The following is an 11,169-nucleotide window of genomic DNA, read 5'->3' on the forward strand; positions in this document are numbered from 1 at the left end:
CCTAGCCTCAGCAATCAGACAACAAAAGGAAATTAAAGGCATCCAAATTGGTAAAGAAGAAGTCAAACTATCACTCTTTGCAGATGATATGATACCATATGTGGAAAATCCAAAAGACTCCACTCCAAAACTGCTAGAACTTGTATAGGAATTCAATAAAATGTCAGGATATAAAATCAATGCACAGAAATCAGTTGTTTCTCTACACCAACAACAAGACAGAAGAAAGAGAAATTAATGAGTCAATCCCATTTACAACTGTACCCCAAACTATAAGATATCTAGGAATAAACCTAACCAAAGATTCTAAGAATCTGTACTCAGAAAACTATAAAGTACTCATGAAAGAAATTGAGGAAGACACAAAGAAATGAAAAAATGTTCCATGCTCATGGATTGGAGAACAAATATTGTGAAAATGTCTATGCTACCTAAAGCAATCTACACATTTAATGCAATTCCCATCAAAATACCATCCATTTTTTTTTTCAAATAAATGGAACAAATAATCCTAAAATTTATATGGAACCAGAAAAGACCTCGAATAGCCAAAGGAATATTGAAAAAGATGGGGCGCCTGGGTGGCTCAGTGGGTTAAGCCGCTGCCTTCAGCTCGGGTCATGATCTCAGGGTCCTGGGATCGAGTCCCGCATTGGGCTCTCTGCTCAGCAGGGGGCCTGCTTCCCTTCCTCTCTCTCTGCCTGCCTCTCTGCCTGCTTGTGATCTCTGTCTGTCGAATAAATAAATAAATAATCTTTAAAAAAAAAAAAAAAAAAGAAAGAAAAGAAAGCCAACGTTGCTGGCATCACAATTCTGGACTTCAAGCTCTATTACAAAGCTGTCATCATCAAGACAGCATGGTACTGGCACAAAAACAGACACATAGATCAATGGAACAGAATAGAGAGCCCAGAAATAGACCCTCAACTCTATGGTGAACTAATCTTCAACAAAGCAGGAAAGAATGTCCAATGGAAAAAAGACAGCCTCTTCAATAAATGGTGTTGGGAAAATTGGACAGCCACATGCAGAAAAATGAAATTGGACCATTTCCTTACACCATACACGAAAATAGACTCAAAATGGATGAAGGACCTCAATGTGAGAAAGGAATCCGTCAAAATCCTTGAGGAGAACACAGGCAGCAACCTCTTTGACCTCAGCCACAGCAACATCTTCCTAGGAACATCGCCAAAGGCAAAGGAAGCAAGGGCAAAGATGAACTATTGGGATTTCATCAAGAGCAAAAACTTTTGCACAGCAAAGGAAACAGTTGACAAAACGAAAAGACAACTGACAGAATGGGAGAAGATATTTGCAAATGACATATCAGATAAAGGGCTAGTGTCCAAAATCTATAAAGAACTTAGCAAACTCAACACCCAAAGAACAAATAATCCAATCAAGAAATGGGCAGAAGACATGAACAGACATTTCTGCAAAGAAGACATCCAGATGGCCAACAGACACATGAAAAAATGCTCCATGTCACTCGGCATCAGGGAACTACAAATCAAAACCACAATGAGATATCACCTCACACTAGTCAGAATGGCTAAAATTAACAAGTCAGGAAATGACAGTTGCTGGTGAGGATGCAGAGAAAGGGGAACCCTCCTACACTGTTGGTGGGAATGCAAGCTGGTGCAACCACTCTGGAGAACAGCATGGAGGTTCCTCAAAATAGAACTACCCTATGACCCAGCAATTGCACTACTGGGTATTTACCATAAAGATACAAACATAGTGATCCGAAGGGGCACGTGCACATAAATGTTTATAGCAGCAATGACTACCATAGCCGATCTATGGAAACCTAGATGTCCATCAACAGATGAATGGATCAAGAAGATGTGGTATATATACACAATGGAATACTATGCAGCCATCAAAAGAAATGAAATCTTGCCATTTGCGATGACATGGATGGAACTAGAGGATATCATGCTTAGCGAAATAAGTCAATCGGAGAAAGACAACTCTCATATGATCTCCCTGATATGAGGAAGTGGAGATGCAACATGGGGGGTTAAGTGGGTACGAGAAGAATAAATGAAACAAGATGGGATTGGGAGAGAGACAAACCGTAAGTGACTCTTAATCTCACAAAACAAACTGAGGGTTTCTGGGGGGAGGGGGGTTGAAAGAGGGGGGTGGGGTTATGGACATTGGGGAGGGTATGTGCTATGGTGAGTGCTGTGAAGTGTGTAAACCTGGTGATTCACAGACCTGTACTCCTGGGGATAAAAATATATTATATGTTTATAAAAAATAAAAAAATTTTTAGAAAAGAAAAAAATAAATAAAATTAAATTAAAAACACAAGAAACAACAAGTGTTCAGAAGGTTGTAGAGAAAAAGGAGCCCTTATATATATTATATTTTTAGTAAGAATGCAAATTGGTGCAGCAACTGTGCAAAACAGTATGGAATCTCCTCAAAAAATTAAATATAGAGGGGTGCCCAGGTGGCTCAGTTGGTTAAGCATCTGCCTTCAGCTCAGGTCATGATCCCTGGATAGAGCCCCACATGAAGCTCCTTGCTCAGCAGAGTCTGCTTCTCTCTCTCCCTCTGCCTGCCACTTCCCCTGCTTGTGCTCACGTGCTCTCTCTCTCGCTATCAAGTAAATAAGTAAAAATCTTTTTAAATTTTTTAAAAAATTAATAAGAGAATTACCATATCATCCAGTAATTCCAATTACCCCGCAAAACAAAAACACTAATTTGAAAAGTTATCTGCATCCTCTTGCTTACTGTAGCATTATTTGTAATAGTCAAATTATGGAAGCAACTCAAGTTCCATTAATGGATAAATGGAAAAAGAAGAGGTTGTATGTATATGTATAACGGAATACTACTCGGCCATAAAAAAATGAAATCTTACCATTTGCAACAACATGAATGGATGTAGAGGATATAACACTAAGTGAAATAAGTCAGAGAAAGGCAAGTACCATATACTCTCATTTATATGTAGAATTTAAGAACAAAATGAAGAAAGAGAGGGAAACAACAACAACAACAAAAATCCCACCCAGATTCTCAAATATAGAGAGCAAACCGGTGGTTGTCAGGGGGCAGTTGGGGAGGATGGGCACAATAGGTGAAGGGGATTAAGAATACACTTCTCGTGGGGCACCTGGATGGCTCAGTGGGTTAAACCCTCTGCCTTTGGCTCAGGTCAAGCCCCACATCGGGCTCTCTGCTCAGCAGCAAGCCTGCTTCCTCCTCTCTCTCTCTCTCTGCCTTATTGTGATCTCTGTCAGATAAATAAATTTTAAAATCTTTAAAAAAAAAAAAGAGTACACTTCTCAGACACCTTGGTGGCTTCAGTGGGTTAAAGCCTCTGCCTTCGACTCAGGTCATGATCCCAGGGTCCTGGGACCGAGCCCTGCATTGGGCTCTCTGCTCAGCAGGGAGCCTGCTCCCCACCCCCTCTGCCTGCCTCTCTGCCTGTTTGTGATCTCTGTCAAATAAATAAATAAAATCTTTGGAAAAAACAAAAAAAGAATACACTTCTCATCATGAGCACTGGGAAAAAAAAAAAATTAAAAAAAGAAACGTCACATCCACCTCACACATGCTCAGAGTAGTGTCCCCTCAGAGAGCGAGACTGGGAACTGACAGGGAAGGTGCTCCTGGGGAACTGTGGGTCCGGTGAAGGAGAGCTGTTCTGGGAATGTGTAAGGCGGCAACTGAACCACTGTCCTGCCAACTCGGGGCTCTTAGCTGCTACTGACAAAAATCTCAACTCAGACCCAAAGGGAATGTCCTCGTTTGGGGAATGACTGGGGCCAGCTAGAATGTCTAGGATATCCTCAGGACCCTTCCCCCTTATGTCCTACTGCTCTCTGCATCTTAGCTTCATTCTGGCCAATTTTAAGAGGGATTCCCCTAATGGGGGGCAGCGGCAGAGCCCCAATTTAACATTTTCCAAGCTTGGCAATCTCAACAGAAGAGACCTTATTTCTACCACCATCTGTGTACCAGACCCTGCGCATGTGGACAGCCTATGCCCAGGGGATGGCCAAGGCCCGAATCCCATGCCCACATGTGGCCAAAGAGAGGGGCTGGCACTACCAAGAGGAGGTGAAAGGAAGACTGTGCTGGCCAAAGCAGGGGCGCCATGGTTCTCCATCCCAGTGTGCCTGCTGTGCAGTGGTGCTCTAAGCCCCAGACCCCAGCCAACCCTAGGCCTGGCAAGAAGGATGGTGTTTAAGCAAAAATGACTCTGCTACTTGTTGAAGCAGTAAGGAAGTCTTCACTGAAGACTGCTGCAATGAGGGAGAGAGATTGGGCTCCACACCAAAACCAGCAAAACCAGTGGAACGTATAGGCAAGGAGCCAGGTAAAGGGTCAGTGTATGAAAAATTCCCAAGAGGGGACATGAAGGGTAAGGGATTCTTGCTGAACTGATCCAATAAAATACTTGCTATAGGCAGGCCAAGCAGTTGGACATCAAGGGTAGAAGATGAAGAACTTCATCAGGTATCAAGGGTGGGTATTATCTCTAAACTGACTTAGTGGGGACTCAGCAAGTGTGGACACAGAAGTCCACCGTGAAGGCCTAGAAAGAAGAGGGCTCACAGGGTCCCAATTAACATTTGGTAAAGTTTTCTTTGTCTGAAAATTTGTCAGATTTTCAGAAATGTCAAAATTTGTCAAATTTTCAGAAAAATTTTCTTTGTCAGAAAAGCTGCCCAAACAGGGGCTTAGGGACAGGAAGGCCCACTAGAGGGCTTTTGGTCAACACTGTTGTAGTCATTAAATGCCAAGATACGGTCTCTGGATGAGACCTCCCTCACAGAAGCCTTAGGGCCGGATTGTCCATGTCGGGATGGATATAGGGGAGGAAAAATAATTTCCCTCTACCTTTCTTGATTGTGTGGAAGACCCCCCTGTACTAAGAGACAGACTATCCAGAGGAAAACAAACAGAAGTTTTAGTAATGTATACCTCATACATACACAGGAGATATCCAGGAAAACTGAGTAAAACTCCCTGAAATGCCCACACCATCACTTAATACCATTGATGAAGTTCTAGAACCTAGGTGAGGTTCGGTGGGCTGAGGTCTGGAGCCGATGACCAAGAAAGAATTCTTGAGACATCTTTGGTGCAAAATGGTGGTTTATTAAAGCACGGGGACAGGACCCATGGGCAGTAAGAGCTGCTGCCTTGGGTTGTGAGGGATGGCAGGTCATATACCTTGCGGTTGGGGGAAGGTGAGGGAAAGGGAGGTTTCAATGGAACTTTCATAGGTTAAAGAGGGACTACAAGGTGCCAGGAGGAGGCCTTGCTCTTGTGGCTTGATCTATGTTGTCTTTAGGCCAGCCATTAACATCAAGATAGTTGGGAGATTCTTGGTGGGGTGTTATGATCCTGCTATCATTTACATTCCTTTCTACCTCAGCCTCCTCCAGTTTTGTTTATGATGGGGAGGGAGACATTAGGGCTTGAGGAACTGAGAGTTATTTGCCTCTGGAAATTTGTGCTATTGATAAGGTAACCTCCCTGTTTGTAGATCTCCAGGACATTTGTAGAGCAAGGGATTCCTGTCTTGCAGGATTGTGATCTCTGCAAGTTAGCTATTTGTTTATCGTCTATGGCAGTCAGGGGTGTTGGGTCCGTTATCAAAGGAACGAGACTGAGACAAAGTTACGCAAAGCCTTATTCTATGCCAAGCATTAGAAGTTAGGCTGACCCGCCAGGGAAATGAGGCTGAGACAAAGTGAACGTTATGTAAAGCTTTATTCTATGCCAAGCATTAGAAGTCAGACTGACCGGCTAGGGCCGCCTCCGAAGAGAGCGACGCCCCTTGGTCTTATAGGCTAGTTTTTAGAGGGCACAATTGCAGACATCTGCATGCATATGTGGCTTTGGCTGATTGGATGTCTCCTACCTGTGTGTTTTAGTAACGGTTACCAATGGCCTTGTTTTAGGTATATGTTTTAGTAATAGTTACCTGGAATTGGCCTTGTTCTAGATGTGTGTTTTAGTAACAGTTACCTTGTTTTAGGTGTTGTATTTTAGTAACAGTTACCTGGAACCGAGAGCAGTACCTTTTCTAGACAACAAAATGTCTACCTAGGCAACATGGAGTCACTATGGCTAAGTAGGCCCAGGCAGGCCCTAGGGGGTTAACATGTTTTAACGTGGAATCGACCCCAACAGGGGTGCCTGAGGAATGCTACACATATTACGGAGGGGAGCAGGTGGAGAGGGGGTGCAAGGCGCCAGCTTTTGCTTTGTCTTCAGCCAGCCCCGTGCTCCCTCACCACCATCTTCACCAGAAGACAAAAGAAGGATATTGGTAGGAAGGGAGGGAAGTCATGGGAGGTTAGCAGGAAAAATCCAGTAAACGTGGACCAGGCTGTTATGAAGCTTTAAGTTAGGAGCTGTGACAGGGGTTGAGGTGGGAAACAAAAGCAAAAGAAAAATTACATTTCCTTACCACTTACGGCCCATTGACAAGTCCTTGAAACAGGCAGAGTGACATTTTTCTAGGAGCTCAGCTGCCTTGATGTTAATACTCTGCTAAGGGCAAAAGGCAATCTTACCCCGACCCCCAGGATCCTGTGAGTCTACTTTAACATATAAAAAACTCCTTTGGAAACTTCCTTTGTCTCCATTCCCTGCCAAGATATATGTTAGCAATCCTCCCAAGCTTATGACCCACCAATATACATCTGAAGGATTTCACGACTAAGGTTTTATAAGACAGGAATAAATGAGCTTTTCTCAACAACAGCTAGCCCTCTCAAGGTCCCTGGAAACCTTGCTTCCAAAATACTTCGAGGTTTGGGCTAGCCCTAACCCCCTCCCGACTTGAAAGTATATAATGGGCCACTTCTCATGACCCCCATACAGCTCTTTCTGCCCACGGGTCCTGTTCCCGTGCTTTAATAAAACCACCTTTTTGTTCCAACGTCTCCAGAATTTTTTCGTGGCTGTTGGCTTCAAACCCTAACATCTTTCCTACATCAGGGGTTCCTAGTGATTTAGTCATCTTTCTCTTGTTGGTACAAAGAGGGAGCCAGTGTGACAAATGGAGATTTCCTTATAAATGTAAATTTCCCTACCCGAAAGAGTAAATTCTACTGTTTTCAGAACTTCTCCTGCTGCCCCTCAAAAATAATCAGTTCAAAACAGTGCTTATGCCAAAGAGGCATACTTTGGAGTGGCATATTCTGCTACCCTTCGGGGACAACCTCTAAAAGTATGAGATATTCAAAACACAGGCAAACGATTACTGCATGCCCCTCTAAACACACGGAAGACCATGGTCTGACAAGCTGAAGGGTCATTTGTTGTTCTAGAGAAACGGAGCCTGGTTTGACGTGCTGTTACCATACTATCAGCTACGGATCAGACTGTGACATTAGATACTGACTGGAAGAGATCAATACTTCGTAAATGGGTTTTGTCTGGTGGTGGTGGTTATCTTGCCTGGTGGACATCAGCCTGGCCTGTGTCCAGCAATGCCAGCTCTGCATCCCTTCTTTCACTGGTGGTGCACGATGGTTTCTTTTTTTTTTTAAAGATTTTATTTGTTTATTTGACAGAGAGAGAGAGAGAAAGAGAGATCACAAGTAGGCAGAAAGACTGGCAGAGAGAGAGAAGCAGACTCCCCGCCAAGCAGAGAGCCCCATGTAGGACCCTGGGATCATGACCTGAGCCGAAGGCAGAGGCTTTAACCCACTGAGCCACCCCGGCGCCCCACGCTGGTTTCCTTTTACACCGCTCACCGCTTAGGCAACAGCCTTGACCCAGCATTTGTCCACAGTGCTTATGTAAATCCTTGGACAAAGCTTTAACAACGGTCCCTTCCTAAATATCTGAGCATTCCGCTTTCAGAAAGGTTGAGACATTGTCAACCCGTGGGGTGCTGCGGGGATTTTCTGGGTCCCCACAGGTAACAGTCTCAGCAAGGGCAATGGGAGCGTTCTATTTGCATATCTCACACTTCCTCGGTTTAGAAACTTATTGATTCAAATATGCAAAAAAGCCTGGGGCAGGGACTGAGTAGGTGTGAAAGACAGCCTGATGGCTCTGCTTAGCATCAATTAGCATTTCAAAAAGTGTCAAGTTGCTGGAAGACTTTTTTTTAATTGCTTCTAATAGGAGGTTCAAGAGGGACCGGGGAGTTACCCTGCAAAAAGAAGTCTCCAAAGAGAAAAATGGGAGGGGTGGGGGGGTAGGGGGGTGACGGATAGGGTGAGATGGCAGATAGGGTGAAGCTTCCGCTAGAAGTACAAAGGGCACTTATGGGGGATGGGGGGGGGTGGTTTGGAATCCTTAACGCTTGCTTCTCTCACAGAACTTCTAGAGTTTTCCATTCAGTGGTGCTTCGGCCCCAGGGTAGCCAATTTTCCTTTAACATCCATGTTGGAAATGCAGAGACAGTGCTAAACACTAAGAAAAAAACATGGCTTTTCTGTTCCTCTGCTGTCACTTTATTGTATTTTTTTTTTTTTATAAAGGAAATAGAGCCATCACCATAACATCACTCTCTTCCCATTACTGAGGATATTTTCCCTTTGAGCAGCTGAGGGTAGGAGGGGGCTGGAGCTCAGGAGCTGCTAGGACTTACCCAGTGTGGAAATAAACCAACAGGCTTCCAGAATGAGACCAGGCAGAGGCTATTTACTGAGAGCTTCCAAGGGCAAGGGAATCAGCCACCATCCCTGGTGTTTGGCGGAGACTCAACAGCAGGCAAGGGAGTGGGAAAGCTTAGAGTGGAAAATAGCGGAAGGCTTCCGGAAGGCTCTAATTGGAGGCTGCTGGCCTGGGGAAGCTGGAGGAGGGAGGACCAACTGGCAGTGGGGCAACCCATGGGACTGGTTTGGGGCGCTCATTTGTTTTTCTCTGGTTGCTCCTGAGTTGGGGTGGGGGGCGGGGACGTGATAAAGCGAGGGAAGCCACAGTCATGGCTCAAGGGCTCGTCCTTCTGGACCGACTGCTGCAGAAGTTGTGAGTCAGAGCGGCAATGCCATACATGGTCTGGCCATCCTCTGTCTGTACACTCTGCCTCTCACCAGGGTTATACTTATCGTAAACACTAAGATCAGGCAGAGGAAGTGACGTGTCCATGGGTTGAGGTAAGAGCTCCTGCCAATCTGGGGCACAAACAGCAACCAGTTCGGGAAGGCCTATTGATGAACCTGAAACAGCACTCCGAGGAACCCCGGTCTCCTGTCCCGCTGTCACCAGGAGGATGGGCTCCTTGGGCTGGCTGTCAGTGGCACTCAGCCAGGCTGGGTTGTCATGGGTGCAATCCCAGGGTTTGAGGGTGCACCGACTGCCACAGTGCCTCTCCAGTGCTTCTGCATCAACTGGCATCTGAATGCTTCCTATGGGGTCCTCTTCCCCAAGTAAGGAGGTAACGCTGGCTCTGTGGTCAGGGCCAGGAATGCACATGGCATGCTGTGAGCAGGGGACCGGGAGTGGGCACCCACCACGGCCGGGAAGCCCCTCCTCTGGATGGTCCGCTGACCCCGCCGAGAGGAAGCCAGAGCCCGAGCAAGGTCCAGTGATGAAGGACAGATCAATCAGTGGGAGAAGTGAACCACGGCGAGCTAGAGAACCAGAGTAAGTGATGTCACCACAGTTCAGTGAACAGAATTCTATTTTGTGCTTGGCTCAGGCTGCTCAGAGTGACATGACAGCGAATGCAGGAAGTGCCCTGAGCTGTGGCGGTCACGGCCGTCAGGAGGGGCGGGCTGCCCAAAAGGAGCCTTGGTCCCGTCTTATTCTTTTCTCCAAGCTGAGAAACTCTATGGCTTACATCGTGCTCAAAGTTGTTATGTTTGGCAGAAATATCTTTGCTCTTTACCTTCTTCCCCAAAGCCCTTGAGGCTATGTGCCCCACCTGGAGCCAAGTGTGAGATCAGTGGAGGCCCCTTCCAGAAACGCGGCCCTGGGTGGCATCTGTCAGCTCTTCACTTGAAGGACACCCCAACCTTGAGACTCAGTGGAAAGAACTTTGGATTTAGTATCAGGAGTTGACCTGGGTATGGAGTGACCCCGGTACAGGCACTTAGACACTCGGTATTTATTTTAGCACCTCCCAAGATTAGGGATGTGGTCCCTGTCTGAGTCACGTTGTGCTCACATTCTTTTTTACCACAATGTGAGAGAAAGCCGGGACTCTGACGGACAGAGAGCAACAAGGGGTTTCCATCTCTTATTGCCTTGTGTCTATTCCTTTGACCTATGAAAGGCAAATCCTATAAAATCCACATATTACCCGCATGTAACTTCCTCTGAGTGTGAGATTCTACACATGACCAAATACCCTGGCATCTGGTTGGGTTTACCCATCTTTGAGAGCAAAAGAACATAGAGGGCTACCACCGAGGTTGTATTTTTGCAAGGGGAAGAGATCTTGACTGAGTTCAGTCTCTTTCTTCAGGACAGAAATTCTGGGTTAAAGGTGACATCTCACATCTCACGTGAGTCCCAGGGAGACACGCTTCCCCCGTCTTGACTACCCACATCTTTCAACAAGCAAGCAGCAGAACTTTAAACAAGGATGGGAAATTAACAAGCAATTTGCAAAACTGCGTGTACTTTTCCTGGTACTTATCCTGAAAAGGAATGTATCAATCATTGTACAGTTGCTTAAGGAAAAGATACTTTTTCTATTCATTTAATCTGCTGCCAATGAGAAAGAAAAATCTCAAGCTTTGCGCAGTGGCAGTATCGTAGCCAATGAGGTTTATCCGAGGCGCGATTATTGCTAATTGAGAAAGAAAAATCTCCAGCACCAAAAAGGAGACTTCCCTCCAAGATTCCCCAAAATAGTACCAGAGTTTCTTTACCAGTCAAACATTACACCAGCTTGGTCTGTGTTTGCTTCCCAGAGACAGTCATGGCTGGCAAAAATATATCCTTGTGATTAAAAGAATTCTATTTCTTGCAGACAGGGTATGTGTGTTGACTGAGAAAACACTAGGTTCTTGCTCAGGTTTGGGGTGAGAGGAAAGAAGCCTAGGAATAAAAGATCCAACATTTTCTTCTAACCAGAAGTGAGCTTCTGATCTTACCAAAGAAGCAAAAGCGGCCCACGGAGCCTGCTGGGGATGGGGTGATAGATGAGGTATACGCTAGCTCCTCAGCATCCCCGCAGGATCACCCCACTCCTGCCTGAGAGCTCACAGCATCTGCT

General features: G+C 45.5%; 1 pseudogene; it reads left to right on the top strand.

Moving 5' to 3' along the window:
- Window positions 1–10,683: 10,683 nt before the first annotated feature.
- On the top strand, window positions 10,684–10,762 carry LOC132024008 (U4 spliceosomal RNA; annotated as a pseudogene).
- The last annotated feature ends 407 nt before the right edge of the window (window positions 10,763–11,169 follow it).

Source organism: Mustela nigripes, chromosome 8 (assembly GCF_022355385.1).
Source record: "Mustela nigripes isolate SB6536 chromosome 8, MUSNIG.SB6536, whole genome shotgun sequence".
Taxonomy (NCBI): Eukaryota; Metazoa; Chordata; class Mammalia; order Carnivora; family Mustelidae; genus Mustela; species Mustela nigripes.